General features: G+C 39.4%; 1 protein-coding gene across 9 annotated transcripts in view; it reads left to right on the top strand.

The window, feature by feature from the left end:
* Positions 1 to 27,893, top strand: part of LOC138751657 (triple functional domain protein) — a 470,729-nt gene that overhangs the window by 7,008 nt on the left and 435,828 nt on the right. The window contains exon 2 of one of the 9 annotated variants that reach the window (XM_069914225.1): positions 5,154 to 5,257. The exons of 7 other annotated variants lie outside the window; for them this stretch is intronic. The gene's annotated coding sequence lies outside the window, so the exon portion shown is untranslated. Of the gene's footprint in view, positions 1 to 5,121; positions 5,258 to 27,893 lie in introns of all 9 variants that reach the window. One more of the 9 variants, XM_069914222.1, reaches the window with a different exon arrangement.

A 27,893-nucleotide genomic window follows, 5' to 3' on the forward strand; every position in this document is an offset into this window, starting at 1 on the left:
ATAAACTAGCATTCTGTCAGTAAAGTGGAAAATTAGTCAGTTAGCATGCAACATGCACCAGGAAAAAACTGTTCTGACTATCTAGTGAAAATCTGTGGAGGCTGACTACCTGAAATGAGATCAGAAAATGCTGGATATGTTTGGCAGGACATGCAAAATTGGTGAAGAAAGAAGCAGAGTTGCTGACCTTGTATCAGGGATTTAACTGATGTGCAGTAATTGTCCTGTCAATGCTGAATGAAGGGGGAGTGGGGGGGGGGGGTGGGGAATGGGGGTTTATTACTCAGCCCTTACCAGTTATGCAGATCCTTGTGTTACATCTGCATTTGTATCCTGCCCGGTAGGGTATTTGCATATCATTTCTATTTTCTATCTTTGGTTGCTCAGCCAGTATCCCAGTAGAGATAATAAATTGACTTCAGTTCCATGAACTTATGCTTTTGTAAATGGTCGCCTATGGTATTTCATCAAATGTCTGCTGGAAGTGTATGTAAATAGATATTCCTTGGTCTCTTTTAGATATATTTTGGAGTAAAAAATCCTTTGGGCGTGTCAGGCATGATCTGCTCATAACAGATCAATATTGTTTGTGTCCAGCTGAAAAAAAAATCAAGTTGTTCTGTCATTAGTTGTAGATTATAGAGCTGTCAGTGGATGTTGGGTGAACTGGACTCATTCCTAGGGAACCCCTGCCTCCCCATCCTCCACTTTAAATTCTACAATTTTCCATTTATAGTTCCTAAATCTAAAGAACTATTGAGCATAAGCAATGTTTTTGTTTCTTTTCAAAACAGGGTTAATAATTGGACAATGGACATGATTTCGTTGAGACATTTTTATATTATTGTTCATTTTGATGGGTATCCATTTCTCATTCAATTTTCCCTTGAGGAAGTCAATGGCAGATATCCTGCTGTAGGTAAATATCCTGCTGTAGATAATGATGTAAAGTAACATGTCTGATCTCTCTTCCTTTTACTGTACATTCTCATTACTAAATTAGTTGTTAGGCTGCTTGTGTTGTATCTAACTGCATTAATTTTTCCTTGGGTAATTGCACATTGGTTGATTTTAATATCCCATGCAATTGTGTTCACAATATTTATGAAGGCATTTACTATTTTTCATCTGGTTGTTAGGCATGTTTTAGACTTTTTTCATGCTTTCAATGTTGTCGCTTCAAGTTGTCTGTGGGTTTTGGTTTGATAGCTAGGGATACTTGCTCCTTGAAGTTCTTGAGCAGATTCTACAACTTATTTCTGTCATATAATTCGTGTCATTTAAAATAATTTTACAAGAGGCAGATTTTTTTGCCATTATCAAAAATGTATGATAAATGCTGTGTTCTGTGTTTTAAGGGAGTGGCTATATTACGTATTTCACAATTTGGATAATTGTTATTATATGATAGAATATGAATAAAAGTTGTTAATCTAGGTTTTAGTGATGCACTTTCCTTTTTGACAATTGATTTAAAAAAAAAATATAACCACTAATTCTAAATATATGCTGCCAAGTTTGTTTCCTAATATAATTGCTTGAAATTAGTTAGTTTTCTCTGAAGGAATTGAATAAAAATACACTCATATTTTAAGATTAATTGTTCTGCATTCAATTGTGTAGGGAGATGGTTGGGATTAGAAACTGGTATCCCATTGGTTAATTTGAAACGTGTCTTCTCTCCAGGACATTCAGTCTTGCAGAGTTGCTTTGAGTGTTGTCAAAAAGATAAAGTTTTTGGAAATAAAGGTTTGACTATCTCAAAATTACAATACTGCTTTGCAAAAGTATCTTCTGCTTCCTTTAGTACGCTTTTAATTGTTTCATAAGATGCAAGGATCGACAATGAGATAGACAACAGACTCGCCAAGGCAAATAGCGCCTTTGGAAGACTACACAAAAGAGTCTGGAAAAACAACCAACTGAAAAACCTCACAAAGATAAGCGTATACAGAGCCGTTGTCATACCCACACTCCTGTTCGGCTCCGAATCATGGGTCCTCTACCGGCACCACCTACGGCTCCTAGAACGCTTCCACCAGCGTTGTCTCCGCTCCATCCTCAACATCCATTGGAGCGCTCACACCCCTAACGTCGAGGTACTCGAGATGGCAGAGGTCGACAGCATCGAGTCCACGCTGCTGAAGATCCAGCTGCGCTGGATGGGTCACGTCTCCAGAATGGAGGACCATCGCCTTCCCAAGATCGTATTATATGGCGAGCTCTCCACTGGCCACCGTGACAGAGGTGCACCAAAGAAAAGGTACAAGGACTGCCTAAAGAAATCTCTTGGTGCCTGCCACATTGACCACCGCCAGTGGGCTGATAACGCCTCAAACCGTGCATCTTGGCGCCTCACAGTTTGGCGGGCAGCAGCCTCCTTTGAAGAAGACCGCAGAGCCCACCTCACTGACAAAAGGCAAAGGAGGAAAAACCCAACACCCAACCCCAACCAACCAATTTTCCCTTGCAACCGCTGCAATCGTGTCTGCCTGTCCCGCATCGGACTGGTCAGCCACAAACGAGCCTGCAGCTGACGTGGACTTTTTACCCCCTCCATAAATCTTCGTCCGCGAAGCCAAGCCAAAGAAGAATGTTTTAGAGAGAAACCTTTCGAGGTCCAACTCTGCTCATGTACGCAGAAACTAGGTACTAAACCATGGGTTGCAGTTTGGAAAAAGGCCACTTATAGAGTTTGTCTCAGCTCTAAGCAAGATATATCCAGCTCATTCCCCTTCTGGCTTTCTTGCACAGTTCCTCATTTTTATTTCCTTTGACGTACTTGCTGTGTTTTGAATGCCAGGATTTATCTGCTTCTATGAAACCACCACCTCAACTCTAGCAGTATACTTTAGTATCTAAGTGGTTAAGTTGCTGGACTAGCAGCCAAAGGTCTGGACCATTAATGCAAAGATATGATTTTGAATCCTACCATATAACTGCAGAATTTAAATTCAGATAATTAAGTTCATATCTGGAAATGGGAAATAAAGCTTTTGTCAGGATTGGCAACTTTGAAACTGTCAATTTAAAAAAAAACTTCATTCTCTGATTTGTGTCAGGTAGGAAAATATACTTTCCTTAACCAATTTGGCTTCTGTTATTTCAGATTCACTGTAGTGTGGTTAACTTTTAACTGCCTTAGTTCAGTACATTGAGCGATAGCTAATACTTGTTGAAATGGCCGTTGATGCTCCCATCTGCCCTTTTTGTTTTTTTTTAGTTTCAGAAGACCAGCATCTATGGCATATTGCTTTACATTTTTCACAACCTGTTAACTATGATCATTATCCCAAACAATTCCATAATTTTAATAACCTTTCTGGTCAGATTTAAATATGGTATTTATTCAAATGTGTATATTTGTTATGACTTATTCAGTAAATCAAAGTTTTCTATATGTACACTGTAATTTTCATTATTTTTGTTTTGTGCCTTACTGAATGTGATGAGAATAATGTTGGGAAAATGCCATCTCTTTAGACCTTTATGTTCAAAAAAGAACATTGGATATCCTAATTGATCTTGAAATTGGCTTCTGACTCCATCTCCTCCATCAAAACTGCAAACTTGCATTTTTTTTGTCCAAGCCTCAACTTGTCTGCTGTTAACATTTTCAACCATGGTCCTGTTAACTCAGGACCATCAATTTCCATGCTTTCCATCTTGCGCACTCTGGAAAAATTTAGGTACTTAAACTTTCTGCCCATATCCTTGCTGAACTATATTTGCTTCAGTTATCTCTTCATATTTCTCTGCTGTCTTGCTCTTGTGATTTTCTGTAAGGTCTACAATTCTCAAGAATTTTGCTATCCCTTCATCTCTGCTGTCTGAGCCACCCATCTTCTCATTTATTGGACCAGTGGTGATTATCCTTTCAGCTATCTGTCGATTAAGCTAAGAATTGACTCTTTAAACCTCCAGCATTTCAGATCTTTCTTTTAAAATTCTCCTCAAGTGACCAAATTTAGCAAGCCTCATATATGTTTGGCTCTGTGAGTTCATTGCGATAAAATCTTTGGAGATTGTACTGTGGTTGCATTATTTAAATTAATATATTGTTAGAACAGTTTTGTCATTGCAAGTGGTTTTAGTAGAATACTTTAGATGTTGGTCCCCAGGATGCAGTAAAAAAGATTTGGATACTCTGAGTAATATAATATTGACATTACTTAAAAACTGTTAAATGGCAGTGTATGAAATTCCTTCATGTCTGGTTGGACTGATCAGAAGGCTTTAAATTTGATAGCTTTTCAGAGACGCTTGCCCAGGAGCTGTATAAATGCTGTAAAAATCAATACTTCAGGTGGCATTTGTGTAAAGAAAAATAATTAATGTTTCAGATCATTTGTGTTTCTTCACTGCTCTTGTATTAAGTGCCATTGCATCCCTTGAACATCCGTAGGCATGAAGAAGTATGACATTACAAAGAAAAATTCTAAACACTTAGCATTTGGAGCGGCAAATGTGGAGAGGTTTTTAAAGAACATTTCTAAGATCGATTCGGAGCTAGGAAAGGGGAGTAGGCAAGATTTTTCTTTAAAGTGAGCAAAACGAAAAGGATACACTCTAGAAAGAAATAGTAAGCAAGCAATGAAACACAAGTGGAGTTCAATGAAGCTTGTAAATTAGAAGAGGAAAAGGAGGGTGAAGAATGGAAAGTGTGGCAAATGGCAGTGTTTCAGTGGCCAGCGAAAAGTAGAAAATAAGCAAGTAGAATAAGTACACCAATATATTTTCCAGCCCACACTTCTACTTTCACTAACTTAATGGACTGAGAAGTGTTGTCTAAATCTCCACGATTTGAGTGAAGTGTTGTCTAAATTTCCACTATTTGAGTTTTCTTCTGAAATGTTTTGGGATTAATGACTGCGTAACAAGTATGTGATAAATGCAGGTTGCTGTCCCTTATAATTTAAAAAAGTGAAAGAATAATAGCTAATAATGGTTTAAAGAAAAAGTAAACAAATATTCCAAACCTAAAATTAAATTTGAGGTCTGAATTCTGGACATTACATGTTTGTTCATTTAATGTAAATATTTTAATCTGAATTAAAACAAATACTTTAGCTTCAACTGTAAATAGTTAATAAAGTTTCTGTTCGATTTTTTTTTTTCCAGAATTTATTGTCACAAAATGTGTCCTTTTACAGCAGCTTTACAGTCGAAATATTTCTCTCGACCACATCTCAAAGGAAAGAAAATAGTGCAGGAAAAAAAAAGAGGCTAGCTGCGCACTACAGGGAAGAAGACACAGGTCAAGCTCTACATTTTATTAGGGGCTCTGGCCCAACTTTTATGCTCCTCACGTTCCTGCTATTTCCCCCTTTTGCTTCCGTCACGATCCGCGTAACAAAAGCGGGTTTCCCACTCACGGTTACCTTCTTGAATAACAATCCCTTCTTCCCGGTGCGTTGTCCCTGACTATTGGCTGTGCAGCAAGGGCAGCACCCCGTTGGGGTCGCTGGCCTTTAAGCTGCCCTAGCTTTCTGCCCGCTGGTTTGCTTGCTGGGGATGGGGCCAGTGCCGCTGCATGGTCTGCTGGGCTTAAGTTGCGCTCACTTCCCAGAGAGCCGGCTTGATTGCTGCAGCAGCGTGCTGCCACAAGACAAAATAGGGCAGTGTGTGTGGTTCCTTGTAAGCTGTGCTTGTGCCACTGAGTACTTGTCTTCAGGCTCCTTTACCTTTTTCCCAATGGTAGCAGATTGGAAGGCGTGGTCTTGGTGCTGGGGGCCCTTGAGGATAGAGACTACTTTTTTTAAAGATACTGCCTCTTGTAGCTGTCCTTGATGGAGTGAAGACTGGTGTTTGTGATGTCGCAGGTCATTAACAACCCTCTGAAGTTTTTTCCTCTCCTGTGAGGTAGCACTTCCATACCAGACAGTGATGCAACCAGTCAGAATGCTCTGCACAGTGTACCTGTAGAGGTTTTTGAGAGTTTTTGGTGGCATACCAAATCTCCTCACAAATTATTATAAGCTTTCTTAATGATTGCATCAATGTGGAGACTCCAGGACAGATCCTCAGAGATGTTGACACCAGGAATTTGAAGTTTTTGACCTGCTCCACTGCTGACCCTTGATGAGGTCTGGATTGTGTTCTCCTGAAGTCTACAGCCATCCTCTTGGTTTTGTTAATGTTGAGGGCAAGTTGGCTGTTGTGACACCACTCAACTAGCTGATCTATCTCCCTCCTGTACCTTTCCTCATTGCTGTCTGTGATTCTGCTGACAACTGTGGTGTCATTAGCATATTTGTAAATAGCATTTGAATTGTGCCTAACCACACAGTCATGGGTGTAAAATGAGTAGAGCACTGTTCTAAGCATGCATCCTTGAGGTGTGTCTGTGTTGATCATCGCAGGGGTGGGGAGGAAGGAGAGATGTTGTCTCCAAATTCATACTGACCGTGGTCTTCCAATGAGGAAGTCAAGGATTCAGTTGGAGAGGGTGGGGGGGGGGGGGAATAGGGTGTGGTGCAGAGCCTCTGGCTTGTTGACCAGCACTGAAGGAAGAATAATAGTGTTAAAGTTTGAGCTACAGTTGATGAAGAGTAGCCAGATGTATGAGTTGCTGTTGTCTTGGTGATCAAGAGCTGGGGGAGAGCCAGTAATATTACTCTGCTCTGGAGTGATTGTGACGATAGGCAAATTGCTGTGGATCCAGTCCTTTACTTGGCTATGAGTTAATTCTGGCCATGACAAACCTCTCAAAGCAATTCATCACAGTAGATGTGAGTGCTGGTGGGCCAGTCATTGAGGCACCTCACTCTGCCTTAGATTTTTGTTTTGCTGATTGACACAGAATATGGTGAATGTTACTTTTTCCTGACTTAATTTTAGTTTTGGTAAATTTATAGGTGCAGTAATATTTCATTGTTTAATTATTTTTCTCTTTGTAATATAGACTATAAAACACCAGCTTTTCTGAGTCAGTAATGGATTTTGTTAAATCCTCCTGAGGTAGTTGTGGAGTGCAGTTGGTGCTTATCCTTTCACTGTGTATTTTTTCTTTTGGAGTAGTTATTCAGAATTAACCAATGTCTTAGTTTCTGACTGAATATTACTATCATCCAGATAACACTGAAGTGATTTTTGTCTTGCATTTAAATGCTTACAAAATGGAACTGTTTGATTGTAGCAAAAAGAAGTACGAAACTATTGAGACTTGACAACATGTGATTCTCCTAAATTCCTCCATGATTCATTATTTTCTTGATATTTCCTTAAAACATTGTGAAATGTTGTAATTTAGATATTTATACAATATTTTAAATCCTGTCGATTGAACTATGTGGGTTGTGATCAGTTTTGATTTTTGCTTTAGTGAGGAAGAATGATTTAACCAATAGTAATTTTTAATCATGAGTTAGACAGGAAATGATAAGAGTTCACAGAGACAATTTTTTTTGGGTGAATTAAAGTTGGTGAAGGAAGTGACTAAGTGCATTCGAATTTTCCTCCCTCTCTTTGGAGCCTTGTTTGGCAAGTTGGAACCCTGAGGCATGTCTCCTGAGGGTTAAAGCTAGATATTTTTCAAGAATGAGATTAGGGAGATAAGAAGGTTGAACTCTTGTATGGCCAGTACAGAAAGAGAATTAGTTGCCTAAATTTGGAGAGTTTGGCATTGACTCCAGAATACTAACAGAGGGAATGTGTTCTTCCTCAAGCTTGTGCTTTGCTTTGTTACAACAGTGAAGCAGGCCTTAGACAGGAATGCCAATGTGGTTTGGGGTTTTAAAATAGCAGACAACCTGGAGCTTGGGGTCACTCCTACATAGTGATCACCCAATTTATGTGTAGTGTTATGATCACAAATGACTCAAAAACTAGCAGGAACAGAAATTTACCAAAACAATGGCTACTTATACAAAACTAGTTTTATTTTCTTATTACATAGCAATATCTATACTTGGTACTCTTAACTTAACCCCTTTCTAATTCTAAGTGTACATGTAATGTTCATGTGTTCAGGAAAGTTCTTTTTCACTGTCCAATCATTCATTTTTCACTTCTCCAAGTTCAATGGTTTCAGGCACAGAATTAAACATTTATTATATTCACCAACCTCTGATGCCTTAACTTAAGTTGTTACTGCTTAGGAAGGTCTTCGTTGGTTTCAGAGATTTGTTCATTGGACACACAAGCTGATCTCCTTTAATCAGTAACTGGTGTTTTGCCGCCTCTTGGGTTTTTCCAAAAGATGACTTTTTCTTCCATGAGTTCTTCTTTTTCCCTTATTTCAGGAGAAATACAATAACCAGCCATAACTCTGCAATTGACTATAGAGAATAGGCTGACCTCAGAACTCAAAACTCATCTTGAAATGGGGTGGTGAAGCAGGTCTCCCAACTTGCAATCTTCACCACCAACTGTTGCAGAATACTCTGACAAACAATGAATGTTTTCTGTCTGTTTGCAAAGCCACTTGGCCCCTCTTCGGGTTACAAACTTCAACCAGACATTTAAAACTCTGACACCAGTTTAAAAGCAAAAGAGTTCTCAGTTCTTAGCCTGGAAACTGTTCAAACTTGCTGGTCTATTAACACCTACTTGTGAAATTCTCACAAGCACTTCCATTGTCTCTGCAAAGCCAACTGTAGACATAAAGTCTACCCTTTCATAGCTCTTGCATGGCAAATAAGATGTTTGTGAAATGTGACCTGATAACTAAATCTTACTCTTTTAAGATATATTTCATCATAATTTTATTAACTTATTCTGTAATACTCTTCTCCCTACAAAGGAATTTTGGCCTCGAGTTCAAATTCTTTTATAACCTAAACTGATTTCTAACTTTACAATCACTACATGTTACAGGAATGTATCCCAATAATGAAAGTTTTTCTTTTACATGTTCATTTTAACATCTAGATAAGCAATCTGTTATCATTATTTGTGCCTTTTGATATGATTAATTTGCAGATTACATTCTTGCAAGATCAAACTCCAGTTTAATAATCTTCTATTTGTATTCTTCATTTTATTCAAAAACACCACAGGATTGTGGTCATTAAATATCATTTCTGGTTCATGGGTTGTACCCAGATACACATCAAAATTCTGCAGAGTGAGTATTATGTTTATGTTAGCTGTGAACATGTATTGCCATTCTTCGAATGTAAGCAAATTTGCTGCACATCGTACAAAACTTGATGCGTACAATGGCAGATTCGTGCAAGCAACATGTTCATGTGATCAGAAATACGTTGAAGGAGAAATTAAAGAGAAACAGGGAGCTGTTTAAGGCAGAAATGTGCGCAGACTTTAGACGCTGTAGGCGGAGACGTTTCATTCTTGTGAGTCAATTTGCACTGTTCTCAGATAGAATAATGTGGAGAAGAGAGACCACACAGGCCTGAGTTCTGGTCAAATGTCCTCAACAATTTTGATGAAGATGAGTGGCAGAGTCATTTTCCTATGTCTTGGAACACTTTGGACTTTTGACTCGTCGAGCCATACCTGACGCACAAGGAAACAAACTGGCGACAGCCTCTGGAACCTCAGCTTGGACTTGCCGTTGCTTTGTGGTGGTAAACTACCCCAAGTGAATAGCGATCCATTATTATATTTTTGGTGTTGGTGTCACAACTGTGTGTGCGTTGGTATGCCAAGCATTGAAGAGGGTCCTTTTTAAATGTTTTGTTGACCTGCCGAGTGGTGCACATCTTCAGGAGACAATGGGCGTATTTGAAGAATGGGGGTATCCAATGTGTGCTGGTGCCATCGATGGCACACGTACCCCCATCATCGCCCCCCCTCCCGCCCCCATGACGATGCACCAGCCTACTACAGTTGGAAAGGGTGGCACTCCATTGTTCTTCAAGCTGTTTTTGACCACAACTGCTGGTAAGGATCACGGCCTGAGTTACAATTATTTGTTTTTAACAATTAATGTGTTTCATATATCGATCTATACACAATCTTTTTGTTGTTCCAGCTTCCAGATGTGTTTGTGGGTTGGCTTGGGTGCACACATGATACTCGAGTTTTAGCCAACCGGCTCCTCTACAGAAGGCCAAAGATCAAGGCGAGAACCTCTTCCCACGTGAAGTAAGCTTATATACCCCATTGTACGCTAATATATGTGTAGATCAATCAATCATGTTTATTTTTTACTGTGATTGTGTCCTATATGGTTACATATATATAATGTTTAAACTGAAAAAATGGTGTATTGAGTCTACTTCAAATAAAACTTATGACAAGTCCAAGGGTCATGTTCAATCCTTTTAGTGTAAAATGGCCACTGGAAAACAGTAGTGAACTGATTGTTTATGATCCAAGAGGTTGCATAAAGTACTTATACATCTACACTGCTCTGCCCACAGAAATCCAAAACTGTTAATGGAGTGGAAATCCCCATGCAGCTAATTGGAGACCCAGCTTACCCACTCAGGAAGTGGCTAACCACCACACACTTGATCAACGTCAGCGATGCTTTAACTACCGTTTGATCTTGGCAAGGATGGTGGTAGAAAATGCTTTTGGACGTCTCCAAGGTCGCTGGAGGTGCCTGGCCAAGCGACTTGATATTTTTTCCACTTTTGATTCAGACATTGTTGTTGCATGTTGTGTTCTACACAATATATGTGAAATTAAAAAGGAACACCTTGCCAGGGTGGAATACTGAGCTACCCGATCTCCCTGAGCCTGTTTGAGTTGCTTATCAGGGTGCAAAAGCATGCAGTCACCAGGTTATCTATGAAGCAATTAAGTCTATTTTGTAAACAAATAGCAACTTTTAAGTGATGTATATTGCCCATGTCAGAGAATAGTAGTGTACAGGAAACCTGTAAATAACAATAAAAAGGGTGAATTCAGTGGTGTATAGCATTTACAACTATGCAAATAAACTAAGCATCAATGACCATGTGTAAAAATAGTAAGGCATAACACAGTGTGGACAACTGTTAAATCACTTCAGCAGCTGGAGGAAGGAGGAGGCAGAAGGTAGTTGAAATAACTCGTGTCTCATCTATGTGGTAGATGCTGTTATTCTGCTGTGGTGGCAGAGAATAATACTACCTCTGGGGTGCTGGAGCAGGGTGCTGTGGTACAGGAGCTGCTATGAGTGCAATCAGGTCCTGCTTAAGTGAGGCCTGATTGTGCATCTCTCATTGAATATTTTAAAATGTGTTGTCAAACCCATTCATTTCATCTGCCCATTCCTGTCTATCAGCCTCCTGTGCTGCCATCTCCACCTCCTGCGCCTCTCTCCTCAGCTGCTCTTCATGGGCCCCCTGCATTTCTGTTCGAAGGCACTCCCTCTCTGTATCCTCATGGTCCATTGCCAGTAGTGTCCTTGATTTCCTTTGTCACCACCTGGGCTTTTGCTCTCAGAAATCTGACTATGCACATCCTCCCATAATTTTAAATCCTTATTCAAGACAGCAATGAACTGTTTTATGTTCATTAATGACTAGATACTGCATTTTTCCATTAGATTAATTATAGGTAGTGTTGGGGTGAATATTCAATGATATGAAAGAGTTATAGCAAGTAATGCAGAGAATTATGACATGGGTAACTACAGAAAACTGATATTTGTGATTTACAGAGAAAGCAGCTTGTCGATTCTTAGAAATGGAATTCCTTATGCAATCCTGTTGGCTTATTTTATTGGAGAGAGACAGGACAGCATTTGACATAGGGTCCTCTACATGAAATATTAACTTTTTAATACAGTGCTGTTTGATCTGCGAATTATCTCTAGCATTTTCTGTTTTGATTTCTGATTTACAGGGCCGACAGTGTTTGATTTTTCAATTTGGCAATCAGATTGTCAGGCTTGGAGGGATGCAGTAGAGATTGACTGGAGTGATCACAGGGATAAATTATGAAGACATCAGACATACAGAATAGGATGAATCTTAATTAATGCCTGAAAAGATTGGAGGGGATTTATGTCAATTTTCTATTCTTTAACAGTATTGCTATTTATGGTATTGTAGCAACTACTTCGGTAGAGCTACTAAAGCAATACACATACACCAGGTTAGTCAACACAAGAGTGTTTATTTGGGCTTTACTTCTTTTGTATCCCTCACATCCCGGGCTCCACAGGATGGGGTGGTGACATCACTGAGTTTGCCGCCGATCCGCGGGGCTGGCAGGTTTAAATTAGACACAGTGGGGGCCCTATGCCTTCTGGCAGGAGGCACAGCAAACCAATATGCCGTTACTCAACACGCAGCACTGTGCGTGTACAGTCCATTAACCAAGTGAGTTCCCTGCAGTCTAGCCTATGGCTCTGTGTGCCTGCCAAAGAACCGTGCCCGCTATACCATCCCCTCCAGAAACATCACCCGAAACCGGTCGCATGCACCTTAGGTGGACGTCCTCATCGTCTGGGCTGGGGCAATGAATGGGTGAAGTGGGATCCACGTGGGCAGGATTGAGTCTGTCTACACTGAACAGTTGCGAATGCCCCCCGATGTTCAACATATATACAACCCCGTCCTTCTTAATCACGTGGAAAGGGCCCTCATATGGTTGTTGCAATGGTGCTCTTGGGACCTGTGCGCAGAAAAACAAAGTCAGCGCAAAGAAGCGGTGGGGGCACATGCTGTTTAGGGGTTCCATGTCAGTTGTTTGGAATAGGTTTGCTGACTGCGACAGCATGTCGAAGCTGCTGAAGGACATCCAGTTGGATGTGAAGTGAATGTCCCCTGAAACCACAAGGACTGTACTATAAACCATCCCTGTGGATGATGCAGGCAAGTCTTCCTTGGGAGCAGTGCTCACTCCAAGTAGAACCCATGATAACTCATTGACCCAATTGGGACCGGTGAGTTGAGCCTTGAGTGTGGACTTGAATTGTTGGTGGAAACATTCCACAAGGCATTTGGCCTGCAGGTAGTACGCTGTAGTGTGATGCAGAAGTGTGCCACAAAAGGAAGCAAGAGCAATTCACAACGCAGAGGTGAATTGCGCTCCGCGATCTGAAGTAGTGTGTGTCGGGACACCAAATCTAGAAATCCAATTGACAAAGAATGCACTGGCGCGTGTCTCAGTCTCACTGGATGGCAACAGGATGGCCTCTGGTCAGCGCGTGAAATGGTCTACGACTTAGGGTGTATCTCATGTTTTGAGATACTCGCAATGGTCTGGCCAGGTCCACATGCACATGTTCAAAACGCTGGTATACCACCGGGAAAGGTTGGAGAGGTGCCTTGGTGTGCCGCTGAATTTTTGAAGTCCGGCAGGAGATACATGTCCAGGCCTACTGCGCAACGTCTTTTTTCAGTCCATGCCATACTTATTTATTCAACATGAGCTTGACAGTTGTTCTGATGGATGGATGAGACAAGCTGTGTACCTGGTCAAAAAGGCGTCGCCTCCAAGATGCCAGAATCACTGGTCTAGGGTAGCCTAGAGACATGTCACACAGTAGAATTGGATAGCCCAGTTGTGGTGCCACCCGCTGTATGTCCAGGTTAGAATTGACAGCACCGTATGCCTGAACATCGGGGCACATGGCCTGTGCACTGGCCAATTCAGGAATATCAACGCCACCCTGAATATGATGTACATTCGGCCTGGACAGTATGTCAGCGACAAGATTGATTTTACCTGAGGCATGGCGCACATCCATCGTGAATTCAGAAATGTATGACCAGTGACACTGCTGCCTGGCCGACCATGGGTCCATTATTTTGCTGAAGGCAACAACGAGCGGCTTATGGTTTGTAAAAGCAGTGAAATGCCGACTCTCCAAAACATTGGAAATGTCGTGTGGCTAGATACAATGCCAACAGCTCTCAATGCACTGTATTTTATCTCCGATGGCTGTAGGTGTCAGCTAAAGAAAGCTAGGGATTGGCAATTGCCATTCACTGCTCAAGAACTTCACCTACGGTCGTATCTGAGGCGTCAGTGGTAAGTGCCAGGGAAGCGTTGGGATTAGGATGTGAGAGCATCTCTATGTTGGCCAAAGCGTGTTTGGCAGTTGTAAACGCAAGCTCTGCCTCTGTTGTCCAGTTAATCTCCCTGTGCTTTGTGGTGAGGATCTGAAACAGTGGTCGAAGAATGTCAGCGACTGCTGGAATGAACCGGTCAGTGATAGTTTATCATGCCCAAGAATTTCTGCAGTCCCTTAACCATAGTAGGTTTCGGAAAAGCATGGACTGCGTCTACCTTGCCGGATAAGGGAAAGACACCGTTGGCTGTGATCCTATGCCCCAGGAAGTCGATGGTTGACTTGCCAAATTGACATTTGCTTGGGTTGATGGTAAGACTGAATTCCTCTAGCTGTTGGAACAGGCAGCGTAAATGCAAGTGTGATCCTGCTCAGTCTGACTAGCAATGAGGATGTCAACTAAGTAGATGTAAGTGAACTCGAAATCCCTGCTCAATGCATCCATAAGCTGCTGGAATGTTTGAGTGGTGTTCTTCAACCCAAATGGCATCCTAAGGAATTCAAAAAGCCCGAAAGTAATAATTGCTGTTTTGGGAATGTCATCCTTATGGACTGGGATTTGATGGTATCCCTTGACAAGATCAACTTTGAAGAAAACACTGCAATTGTGCAAATGGGCAGTGAAATCTTGTATGTGAGGAATAGGGTATTTGTCAAGTGTAGTTATATTATTGAGCCTACAGTATTCACCACAGGGTCTCCATCCACCTGTTGGGTACCATGTGTAACGGCAATGTCCAAGGACTGTTGGAATGCTGAATGATACCCAATTCTTCCACTGCAGTAAATTCTGCATTTGTCTGCTGCAGCTTACCAGGTGGAAGACAACTAGCTCTGGTGTAAACTGGCAGGCCTGAAGTGCCGATGTAATGGGACACACCATGGGCTGTTTTGGAGGTATTGAAATTGAGAGAGAGAATACCAGGAAATTCGCTGAGCAGGGCAGCATAGGCGTCTTTGTGCAGGGGGTGCACCCTGAGTTGGGAAACTCGCCCTTTGCTGCATACCAACGGGTATGTTTGAAAAGTGGTGGCATTAACTAATTTCCTCCGCTTCATGTCTACCAGCAATCAATGGGATCTTAAAAAAATCTACACCCAAAATGGGCTGTGCAACAGAAGCCAAGACGTAATTCCAATGGAATGTAGCCCTTCCTATCCCAATTTTGACGCGTCGTGTGCCAAAGCTGGACATGGAAGTCCCATTTGCTGCTTGAAGAGCCAGGTGTTGTTGCTTATGTGTCTTCTCAAATAGGTTGGCGGGAATAAACTGACCTCAGCACCCGTGTCTACGAGAAACTTACCATTGTCATCTTTTTTAAAAAAAATTTTTATTTTTCACACCATAAATCACAATAGCCATGATGTACACTTTTTCTTTTTCACACATTTACAGTGACTTTTTTCTCCCCCCCCCCTCCCTCCTCCCAAGCCACCCCCCCACCCCCCCCCATCCATTTTAGGTATACAATCTAGGTTACATTAAACCAGTCAGACAATGTTGTCATTCAACAAAAATACACCAGAAATTCTACTGAGTCCATTCTTTTCTTTCCTTCTCCTTCCATCAACTTAGGTAATGATTGTCCCCGGTAGGTTTTCGCTATTGTATTTAATGTAAGGCTCCCATATTTGTTCGAATATTTCAATATTATTTATTAAACTATATGTAATTTTTTCTAATGGAATACATTATTCATTTCTATATACCATTGTTGTATTTTCAGATTATCTTCCAATTTCCAGGTTGACATAATACATTTTTTTGCTACAGCTAGAGCTATCTTAACAAATCTTTTTTGTGCATCCTCCAAATCAATTCCAATTCTTTGTTTTTTATGTTACTTAGGAGAAAGATCTCTGGATTCTTTGGTATATTGTTTTCTGTTATTTTATTTAATATCTGATTGAGATCTTCCCAAAATTTTTCTACTTTCTCACATGTCCAGATTGCATGAATTGTTGTTCCCATTTCTTTTTTACATCGAAAACATCTATCAGATACTGTTGGGTCCCATTTATTTAACTTTTGAGGTGTAATGTATAGTCTGTGTAACCAGTTATATTGTATCATATGTAGCCTCGTATTTATTGTATTTCTCATCGTTCCAGAACATAATTTCTCCCATGTTTCCTTTTTTATCTTTATATTTAAATCTTGTTCCCATTTTTGTTTAGTTTTACCATTTGTTTCCTCATTCTCCTTTTCTTGCAGTTTAATATACATATTTGTTATAAATCTTTTGATTAACATTGTATCTGTAATCACATATTCAAGGTTACTTCCCTCTGGCAAACTCAAACTGCTTCCTAATTTATCCTTCATGTAGGATCTCAATTGGTAATATGCCAGCGCTGTATCTCCAGTTATATTGTACTTATCTCTCATTTGTTCAAAGGATAAGAATCTACTTCCTGAAAAACAATTTTCTATTCTTTTAATCCCTTTTTTTTCCCATTCTCTAAAGGAAAGGTTGTCTATTGTAAAAGGGAGTAACTTATTTTGCGTCAATATTAGTTTTGGTAATTGATAATTTGTTTTATTTCTTTCTACATGAATCTTCTTCCAAATATTGAGGAGATGATGTAATACTGGAGAAGTTCTATGTTGTACCAATTTTTCGTCCCATTTATATAATATGTGTTCAGGTATCTTTTCCCCTATTTTATCTAATTCTAATCTCGTCCAGTCTGGTTTTTCCCTTGTTTGATAAAAATCTGATAGGTATCTTAATTGTGCGGCGCTATAATAATTTTTAAAGTTTGGCAATTGTAAGCCTCCTTGTTTATACCATTCTGTTAATTTATCTAGTGCTATCCTCGGTTTCCCCCCTCTCCATAAAAATTTTCTTATTATTTTCTTTAACTCTTTGAAGAATTTTTCTGTCAGTTGTATTGGCAATGCCTGAAATAAGTATAATATCCTTGGAAAAATGTTCATTTTAATACAGTTTATCCTTCCTATTAGTGTTAGTGGTAAATCTTTCCAATGCTCTAAATCGTCCTGTAATTTTTTCATTAGTGGATAATAATTGAGTTTATATAATTGGCCGAGATTTTTGTTTATTTGTGCACCTAGGTATCTTATTGCCTGCATTTGCCATCTAAATGGAGATTCCTTCTTAAATTTTGAGAAATCTGCATTATTCATAGGCATTTCTTCACTTTTATTTACGTTTATCTTGTAACCCGACACTTCTCCATATTCCTTCAATTTCTTATATAATTCTTTTATTGATAGTTCTGGTTCTGTTAAGTACACTATAACATCATCCGCAAATAGACTGATTTTATATTCCTTGTCTTTTATTTTTATTATTATCTATTCTTATCAATTCTGCTAGTGGTTCTATAGCTAACGCAAACAATAAAGGTGATAGTGGGCATCCCTGCCGCGTTGACCTGCTTAAGTTAAATTGCTTTGATACATGTCCATTTACTGTCACTTTCACTAACGGTCCCTTATATAATGCTTTAATCCAATTAATATACTTCTCCGGTAAACTGAATTTTTGCAATACTTTGAACAAATAATTCCATTCTACTCTGTCGAAGGCCTTCTCTGCGTCTAAAGCAACTGCTACTGCAGGTGCTTTATTTCCTTCTACTGCATGAATTAAGTTAATAAATTTACAAATATTGTCTGTTGTGCGTCTTTTTTTGATAAATCCAGTTTGGTCTAAATTTACCATTTTCGGTACCTGCTCTGCTAATCTGTTTGCTAATAGTTTAGCTATTATCTTATAATCTGTGTTTAGTAAAGATATTGGTCTATATGACGCTGGTGAGAGTGGATCTTTCCCTTGTTTTAGTATTACTGTAATTATTGCTGTTTTACATGAATCTGGTAAGCTTTGTGTTTCATCAATCTGGTTGATTACATCTAGGAGGGGCGGAATTAATAAGTCTTTAAATGTTTTGTAGAATTCTATTGGAAATCCATCCTCTCCTGGTGTCTTATTATTTGGTAATTTTTTTTATTATCTCTTGTATTTCTACTGTTCCAAATGGTTCTGTTAATTTATTTTGTTCCTCTATTTGTAGTTTTAGTAGTTCAATTTTAGTCAAAAATTCATCTATTTTCCCTTCTTTCCCTTCGTTTTCAGTTCGGTATAATTGTTCATAGAATTCTCTAAAGTTTTCCTTAATTTCTTTTGGATTATATGTAATTTGTTTGTCTTTTTTCCTTGATGCCAATACCATTTTCTTAGCTTGTTCTGTCTTAAGCTGCCATGCTAGGATTTTGTGCGTTTTTTCCCCCAGTTCATAATATTTCTGTTTTGTCTTCATTATATTCTTCTCTACCTTATCTGTTTGTAATGTTTCATATTTTATTTTTTTATCCGCCAATTCTCTTCTTTTAGTTGTATCTTCCTTCATTGCTAATTTTTTTTCTATATTTACTATTTCCCTTTCCAACTGCTCTGTTTCCTGATTATAGTCCTTCTTCATCTTGGTTACATAACTTATTATTTGCCCTCTAATGAATGGTTTCATTGCATCCCATAGTATAAACTTATCTTCCACTGATTCCGTATTTATTTCAAAATACATTTTTAATTGTTTTTCAATAAATTCTCTAAAATCCTGCCTTTTAAGTAGCATGGGGTTTAATCTCCATCTATACATTCTTGGAGGGATGTCCTCTAGCTTTACTGTCAATATTAAGGGTGAATAGTCCGATAGTATTCTAGCTTTATATTCTGTTTTTCTTACTCTATCTTGCATACTAGCTGATAACAAAAATAGGTCTATTCTTGAGTATGTTTTATGTCTAGCCGAGTAATATGAATATTCCTTTTCTTTTGGGTGTTGTTTCCTCCATACATCCAAAAGTTGCATTTCTTCCATTGAATTAATTATAAATTTGGTTACTTTGTTCTTTCTGTTCATTTTTTTCCCAGTTTTATCCATATTTGAATCCAAATTCAGGTTGAAATCCCCTCCTATTAATATGTTCCCTTGCGTATTAGCTACCTTCAAAAAGATATCTTGCATAAACTTTTGATCTTCTTCGTTAGGTGAATATACATTGAGTAGATTCCAAAACTCCGAATATATCTGACATTTTATCATTACATATTTCCCTGCTGGATCTATTATTTCCTCTTCTATTTTAAATGGCACATTTTTACTAATTAATATAGCCACTCCTCTTGCTTTTGAATTATACGATGCTGCTGTTACATGTCCTACCCAATCTCTCTTTAATTTCTTGTGCTCCAATTCAGTTAAATGTGTTTCTTGCACAAATGCTATATCAATTTTTTCTTTTTTCAGTAAATTTAGCAGTTTCTTCCTTTTAATTTGGTTATGTATTCCATTAATATTTAAAGTCATATAGTTCAACTTTTATACTTTTATACTTTGTTTATCTTCCCTTTCCGTTTTTCCGTCATTACCTTTCCTCCTTTTCCATTTCTGTTTTCTTATTTTAAACCCTTTATAAGACAACATTCCTAAAACATCAAACATTTTCCTTATTCTCCTATTTAAAACTTCTTTAGCCCCAATCTCCCCTTCCCCTCCTGAGTTGTCCTTTATCCCTTGTCGGACAACCACATCTCCCCTCTCCATTTGGGTTTGCGAATTCACTCGCAAGCGTCAGCTGATTTTGCAGTGACCGCAACTCCTCCCCACCCAGCCCCCCCCAAGAAAAGATTTCACTTTTCATATGTAACAAAGGTCACTCTTTTAGTTCCCTCCTTATTCCCTCTATTCCATTTCCTTCCCTTATTAATTCTTGTCTATACTATCTATATTTTCCTCTAAATATGGATACATTCACGTATGCACATTATACATATACACTCTTATACCTCTTTACCCACATACATATAAATCGTAGTCATTTTTACTCTCATTACACGTCTTCATCCCTCAGTCTATTTTGTAATTGTTCTGCAAATTTTCGTGCTTCTTCTGGATCCGAGAATAGTCTGTTTTGTTGTCCTGGAGTAAATATTTTCAATACCGCTGATGCTTTAGTATAAATTTATACCCTGTCTTCCATAAAATCGCCTTTGCTGTATTGAACTCCTTTCTCTTCTTTAGGAGTTCAAAACTTATATCTGGATAAATGAAGATTTTTTGCCCTTTGTACTCCAGTGGCTTGTTGCCTGCTCTTACTTTTTCCATTGTCTTCTCCAGTACCTTTTCTCTTGTAGTATATCTTAGGAATTTTACTAAAATAGATCTTGGTTTTTGTTGTGGTTGTGGTTTAAAGGCCAATGCTCTATGTGCCCTTTCTATTTCCATTTCTTGCTGTAGTTCTGGACATCCTAGGATCCTAGGGATCCAATCTTTTATAAACTCTCTCATATTCTTGCCTTCTTCATCTTCCTTAAGGCCCACTATCTTTATGTTATTTCTTCTGTTATAATTTTCCATTATATCTATTTTCTGAGCTAACAGTTCTTGTGTCTCTATAGCTTTTTTATTAGATTCCTCTAATTTCTTTTTTAAGTCCTCTACCTCCATTTCTGCTGCTACTGCCCGCTCTTCCATCTTGTCCATTTTCTTTCCCATTTCTGTTAAGGTCATATCTATTTTATTCTTTTTTTCTTCTGTGTTGTTTATTCTTCTTCTTAAATCATTAACTTCCTGTGTTTGCCATTCTTTAAATGACTCCATGTACTCTTTAATAAGAGAAAGTAAATCCTTTATCTTGCCTTTCCCTTCTTCTATTTCACTGTACTCTTTCTCTTCTTCTTCCTCTGGGTTGGCCATCTGTTGTTTCTTTGTTGCCCTTTTCTTCTCTTCTTTCTTGTTTCCATTGTCTTCTGTGTTCTCTTCTTGCTGCAGGTGTTCTACAGCTGTCGTTGCCGGCTGTGGAGATCGACTCCCCAGCTGGTCACCCCTCCCGTCGGTGTGTTTTCTTTCATGCGCACCGCGCATGCGCGAGGAGTTGCGCACTTTTACTCGGCTCAGCGAGCCATTTTTGTAGTCCCATTTCTACCGACCTGAGGGAGTGGGTTTCTCTCTCCACCGCGGGCCTCTTCGAACAGGTAAGGCCTTCTCCTTCTTCCTCCGTTGTCTTCTCTTCCTCTCTTCTTACCGTTGATTTCGATTTTCTTTTTTTGTCGCCATCTTCTTTCCACCTTTATACTCACTTTTCTTTAACTTTTATTTCTGTGCCTTTGTGTTTTCCTTTTTTTTTCCGACTTTTCTGGAGAGGGCTGGAGTTCACCGTCCGGCCACTACTCCATCACGTGACTCCTCCCCATTGTCATCTTGAAGATACAGGAGGCCAGTACTTGTGCCAGCTGCTGAGGCCACTACTGGCAGCCGTCTTTGTCGTTTCCCAACTTTTTGCTGTGGTAGCTACATGGTGGGACGCATCTATGGGGATTTTTCCCCCAACGGTGCTGGTAAAAACACTATTCTCGCCGCCCCTCAGCACATTCCTCCTCCTTTCTTTGAACCACGGACACAGGAGATTCGTAAGGCACGGGAGATATATCTGCAGTAAAAATAGGCTGTATGTGAACAGACTCTTGCGTTGGTGTACGTTAGAGTCCGTCAGCCTCTATTTGTCTCATATTGAAACTCGACCCGGGAGTTTTGACAGGAATAGAGTCTCAAAAAGCAAGCAATGAGAATGAGCATCCGCTAATGCGAGCATCTCATTCATTAGATCGGATGGATTCCTGTTACCCAGTACCTCCATATTCAAAAGCCACTTGTCGCGTTTGTGCCTGGTCAATTCCAGCATGTCCAGGAGAAATTGGCGGAACCTGGTGTACTGGTTGTCCGCTGGGGGATTGGCAATAAATTCACTTACTCTTGCTGCCGTAGTAGTGTCCAGCACACAACGTGCCAGAATTTGGTGTCCTCTGCCGTTATGCCACGAAGACGAATCTGGGTTTCAGCCTGAAGCCATACCCAAGGATGATGGGTCCAGAAAGGAGGTAAGTGAAGTCCCACCGCATTAACTGAAGCCGTGGCGGCAGCTACTGCCGCTGCTGTAGTTGAGTCCATGATAACTGTAGATTCAAGCTTTGGCTGAATCTTGCAGTTGGGGTCACCAATTGTAGCAACTGCTTCGGTAGAGCAACTAAAGCAATATGCATACACCAGGTTAGTCAACACAAGACTTCTTATTTGGGCTTTACGAGTTTTATATTCCTCACGTCTCGGGCTCCACGGGACAGGGTGGTGACATCACTATGAGTTTGCCGCTGATCTGTGGGGCTGACAGGTTTAAATTAGATACAGTGGTGCCCGGTGCCTTCTGGCAGGAGGCACAGCAAACTAATGTGCTGTTAATTGACAAGCAGCACCGCGTGTGTGCTATGGCTCTGCGTGCCCGAAGAACTGCACTGGCGACAGTTCACGATACCCACTCAGCCCGCTACACAGCCACTACACCATGTGAATTGTAATTAGCTCAGAACAACAAATATTGCACATGACAATTTAGCTTTGTAAACTTTCTGAAGATACTGAATAGGTGAAATCATATAATGAATCAAGGTATTTTAAAAATTGTTATGTTTGTTGATACATGTCTAGCAGGATTGACATTTGCCTTCTCGTTGGTTAAGAACAATTCAGCACTAGTTCAGTATAGAAAGCCCTTTAAGTTCCAGTTACTGATAGGAAAAAAAAAGATGAATAGTCATCCACTTGAAGAAATTATCCTGAGTTTCTCACTAGTATTAAACTGCCAGTGGAGCATACTGATCAATGATGCAGAAAACAAACTTGACTTTCACAGATTTGAAGTTGTAAACTTGTGTTTCCAAGCTGGTTTGATGCTCCACAGTGAACATCCTATAGTTACGGCAGTTTAAATGATGTAATACCAATAGTTAGAGGTGGTGTTACAAGCCCAGAGGACCCACAAACCCTGCAGCAATAGATGTTCACCAAGACAAATGGTTACTTAAAAAAAGTTGTTTTTAATTATCTTTAAACATGAGAATAGAATGAAACTTTAACTTATCACTATTGACTTACTGAACCTAAATTGGCCCCCTTCTAATTCTAAGCGCACGTGTATGTAATGTGTGTGTAAGTTCAAAAAAGTTATTTGGTTCACAGTCCAATCTCACTTCTCATTCCTCCAAGTTCACTGATTGCAGGCAATTCTTATACTGTGCACAGAATTTAACATTTATAAAGTTCACCAGGCTTTGGTGCTTGAAAGGTAAATGGTTACCACTCAGGAAGGTTCTTGTCAGTTTTCAGAGAGAGAGAGAGATTTGTTGTTCCAGGACATCCACAACTGATGTACTTCCATCAGTCACCTACCTCCGTGTCTTGCTGATGAAATCTTCCCCTTCCAAGTAATACCCACAAGCCATTTCTTTAATCTCCTGTTCAGTTAGTGCTTTATCTCTGAAGTCAACAAGATCTGTATTTGTTTTCTGTTGTTGAATTAACTCTTTCCTTGACAAAGAGAAATCCTTACTCTCACAATTACTCTGCTCTTTCAAAACTATTCAGAAGCACTGGGCATGTCTCTATCAATTGAATCTTCCTCAGCTCTCATCATTTTCTTAGTCACATACCTTGTTACAGCACATGCAGGATATATCTCACAATCCTCTTTAACCTTATCCTTACCAGGCTGATTTGTTAATCTCAAAACTGACCCAACTTTATCCTCTGCCAAATCATTCCCTAATAAAAATGAGACACCATGCATAGGTAACTTTGAAATTACTCCTACTACAACAGGTCCTTTAACTAATTCTGAATTTAACATTATGTTATGAAGAGATATTGACTCTACCTCATCTCCAACACCTTTAATCAAAGTTGTCTTCCCTGTGTCATTCTTCTGATCCGGAGTTAAAGCACTTATCAACAACAGTGACTGAGTAGTCCCAGTATCTCTAAGAATTTGAACTGGAACCTGTGATTCTCCCTCCTTTACTGAAACCAAGCCCTCTGACACAAAAGGTAGGAAAACATCCATGACATCATTACTAGGTTTGGATCATCTACTCTCCTTAAATTCAACTGTCTGAATACATGTTTCTCCTCCTTTTCTCATCTCTTTTTCAATACTAGACCATTCGCAAGAACATGACCAGGTTTCTTACAAAAATGACATACAAATCCAGAAGTTCTGTCCTTTCCCACCTTACCTTCATCTTTTCTCTTAACATTCTCCCCAGACCTAATTTTAGGCTTACTAGTCTGCTCCACATTAACTCTCTGAAAATGCTTATAATTCTGAAATGTATTTTTATAAATTAGAGCAAATTTGTCCGCTAATCTAGCCGTTTGTCACCATGTCCCCACGTCTCTCTCATCCAGGTATAATTTAATCTCATTTGGAACACTTTTTAATTTCCTCAATTAATATCAATTCTCTCAATCTGTCAAAATCATTATTTATTTCTTTTGAGGCACACCAATGGTCAAAACATACAGATTTCTTCTGAGCAAAATCCTTATAAGATTGATTCCATGTTTTCACCAAACTCCTAAATTTTTGTCTATAAGCTTCCAGAACCTACTCATAAGCTTTCAATACTGGTTGTTTAACAGTACAGGTACGTGATCCTTTATCCGGAACCTTTGGGTGACAGTGTGTTCCGAATTTTGGATTTTTATGGATTTCGGAATGCCAGATTTAAACCCACCCGAATTGTGCTGCCATATCTACCCCAACCCCCTTCCAGTTGCGCTGCCATCTCTCTCCCCCCCCCCCCCGCCTCACGCTGCTGGTCTCCCCCCCCCCACCCCCCTGAGTCGCGCTGCTGGTGCCTCGCCTGCCCAACTCACTTTGCCGCCTCTCTCCCCAGTTGCTGGATTTTGGAGCTTTTCAGATTTTAGATGTCCAGATAAAGGATCGTGTACCTGTATCATAATTTGCCACTTGCTCTGTAGTCAAACTAGAGTATGCAATTTGTGCTTTTCCTTTCAATACACTTTGATGCATAAGAGGCCATTTTTCTTTTGGCCATCTTGAGCTCACAGCAACCTTTTCAAAAAGCTGAAAATATGTATTTATATCTCCCTCATCAAAAGGAGGAACTAGATTTACATCTCTACTAGCCAAAAACCTCTCCCCAGGAGTTACAGCCTCAATTCTCTTACTTCTCTCCATCTCAATTTTTAACTTCTCTAATTGAAGCAGTCTGTCCGTTTCATTCTTTTCCAAGTCATATTTTATTTGTCTTTCATCATCCTCCCAATATTTTTCAGCTACCTCTAACTCCTATTTCCTCCATTTTTCAGCTTCCTCTGCCTCATTCATCAGTTTCTCTCTTTCCTCTTCCACCCTCAATTTCACCAATTCCAATTGGATCTTAACAGATCTATCCACTGGAAAATTATCTGTCTTTCTCAACAAATTTCCCCTCACCTATATAACATTTCACTATAATCCTCTGTATCTGTATTTTCCTCATCCATAAAGCTGACTTTAGTCAGCTTTAATGCCTTAGAAGTAACCATCAGTTCTTCTTTTCTCTTGCTCTGCAGGTGATGGTTGTGACAAAAATGTATCATCATCCATTGCTGCTGTTTTTTCAACACACAAGCTTTAAATTAGCTTTGGAAAAAAACCCAATTAACTAATAAATCAGAAAAACTCCAATTTTGAATCCAAATGGACGAGTCCCCATAAAATGTTATGAGCCCAGAGGACCCATAAACCCAGCAACAATGGATATTCACCAAGACAAATGGTTACTTAAAAAAAGTTGTTTTTAATTATCTTTAAACGTGAAAATAGAATGAAACTTTAACTTATCACTATTGACTTACTTAACCTAAATTAACCCCCTTCTAATTCTAAGCGCACGTGTATGTAATGCGTGTGTAAGTTCAAAAAAGTTATTTGGTTTGGAGTCTAATCTCACTTCTCATTCCTAAGTTCACTGGTTGCAAGCAATTCTTATACTGTGCACAGAGTTTAACATTTATAAAGTTCACCAGACTTTGGTGCTTGAAAGGTACATAGTTACATCTCAGGAAGGTTCTTGTCAGTTTTCAGAGAGAGGTTTGTTGTTCCAGGACATCCACAATTGATGTACTTCCATCAGTCATCTCAATGTCTTGCTGACGAAATTTTCCCCTTCAGGGTTCTCCAGATGATGACCTCTTTCTTCCAGGTCACCGCAGAGTTCCTCTTTGCTTCTTTATTCCAAGTGAAACATTACACAGCCAGTCCTCTCCTCTTGCATGAACCACAAGGGCTTTGACCAGGCTGTCTTCCAAAATGGGGCTTTCCACAAGTTTGCCAGATTGTTCTGTTCCAGCCCCAGCTTCTGCTGCCTGTAACACTGTGAAAGTGACATCTCTCTCTCTCTCTCTCTCTCTCTCTCTCTCTCTCTCTCTCTCTCTCTCTCTCCTCATGAACATTTTTGAGGGTCTGTAATTCACAAACATAAAATGCTCTATTTGTGATCCATTGCTAGAGTCTGGTAATTGGTTGGTTGAAATTTTCAGATACACGAGAAATTATCGGCTGTTTTTTTTTTGTGTTTTGCAGCAGGAAAGGCTGAGGGGGAATCGTTAAGTATACAAAATTGAGATTCTCATTCCATTGTCTATGACCATATGGCCAAGGTTAAGTAGTCAAGCATGGATACATATGAGCAAGATTTTTTTTTATGCAGACAGTGATTAACATCTGAAATGCACTGCCTAAGAAGGTGATGGAGGCAGGTGTTCTCACAACATTTAAGCATCAGGAGGAACACTTGAATTATCAGGATATGGTAGGACATGGACAGAGTACTGGTAAATGGGAATAGTGTAGATTGGTACTTGATTGTCTGTCTGAACACATTGGACCAAAATGCTAATTCTATGGTGTTTGGCTCATTGATTCTGAGAGAGTGCTTTGGGGCTTTTGTTTGTCTGGGAGTTTTGCATTTGGTGGCACTTGCACAGAAAAGTGCTGGCAATTCCCAATGTGATCTGGCTCGCTAGCTCCTCTATTAAAGTAGCTGTGACTTGAGGTATTGGGGGAATTAGTTCTCTTTGATATTCCTTTCTGAAAAAATGGTCCTATATGCCTATATAACAACTCACGTAGTGAGTAAATTTGGCTGTGAATTTATGGCCACTCTTGTTTGCTCTGCCACATCCCAAGGAAAATCTTAAATCCCACAATTCTCTTCAATATTTATTCACAAGGTGATGAAGGATGTCCTGTGAAGATTAAAATAATTTAACCTTATTAAAAGGCATTAAAGGATTTCAGCGAAGTGAGTTAAAAAGTGAGTGGAATTAAGCAGTTAAGGATGAAATTTGGTGTTTTTGATGAGTGCATTGATTTGTATTATCCAGTTTGGCTCTGGAAAACTTCTGGCTCTGAGTTTGTTTCAGCAAGTGCAAAAGTTTGATTGGAAGTTCAAACAAAGAGTTATGGGTAAGATCAGAAAAAGAAATTGGGAGGCCAAATGTGTTTAGGATGTTGGAGAGCAATGGGAATTCAGAGATTGTGTGGTTTTCAAGGATCAAGTAGTTGAAGGTTAGTTTTGTGTGATGAGAATATTTGAAAAGGGAGAACCCAAAATTGTTTCAGCTAATATCGAGAATATATCAAGAAGAGCGTGGTAATTTTTTGTGAATCAAGTTGATGAAACAAGTGAGAAAAATGATTCTTGTCTGGTAGGAAATGATAATAGAAGTAGTGCAAAGGGAATTGGAAACACAAAAGACCTGAGATCAGGATAAGGAGAACCTTCAAAGATTGTCTTGGTGGCCGAAGAAATTGGAGGGGAGGAACCACGCAGTTTACCCAGATGGTGTCCAGAGAACTTGTTATGCTTACTGGAGGTCAGATTGAATTAAATGATCATAATGAGGATTTGCATTAACAAGGGAAACAAAAAAAATTAGCCTTTTAGAATGATATTAGAACTTAAAGCTTGCCTTAATATATATTTGAAATTATTTCTGTACTACCCAGATCTATTTAACATGTGGTTGATGGAAGTGAATAATTGAGGACATATTTTAGCAGAGGCTGTTTTAATTAGGAAAAATTACTAAACCAGAAATGT

The sequence above is a fragment of the Narcine bancroftii genome, chromosome 1 (genome assembly GCF_036971445.1).
Source record: "Narcine bancroftii isolate sNarBan1 chromosome 1, sNarBan1.hap1, whole genome shotgun sequence".
Lineage (NCBI taxonomy): Eukaryota > Metazoa > Chordata > Chondrichthyes > Torpediniformes > Narcinidae > Narcine > Narcine bancroftii.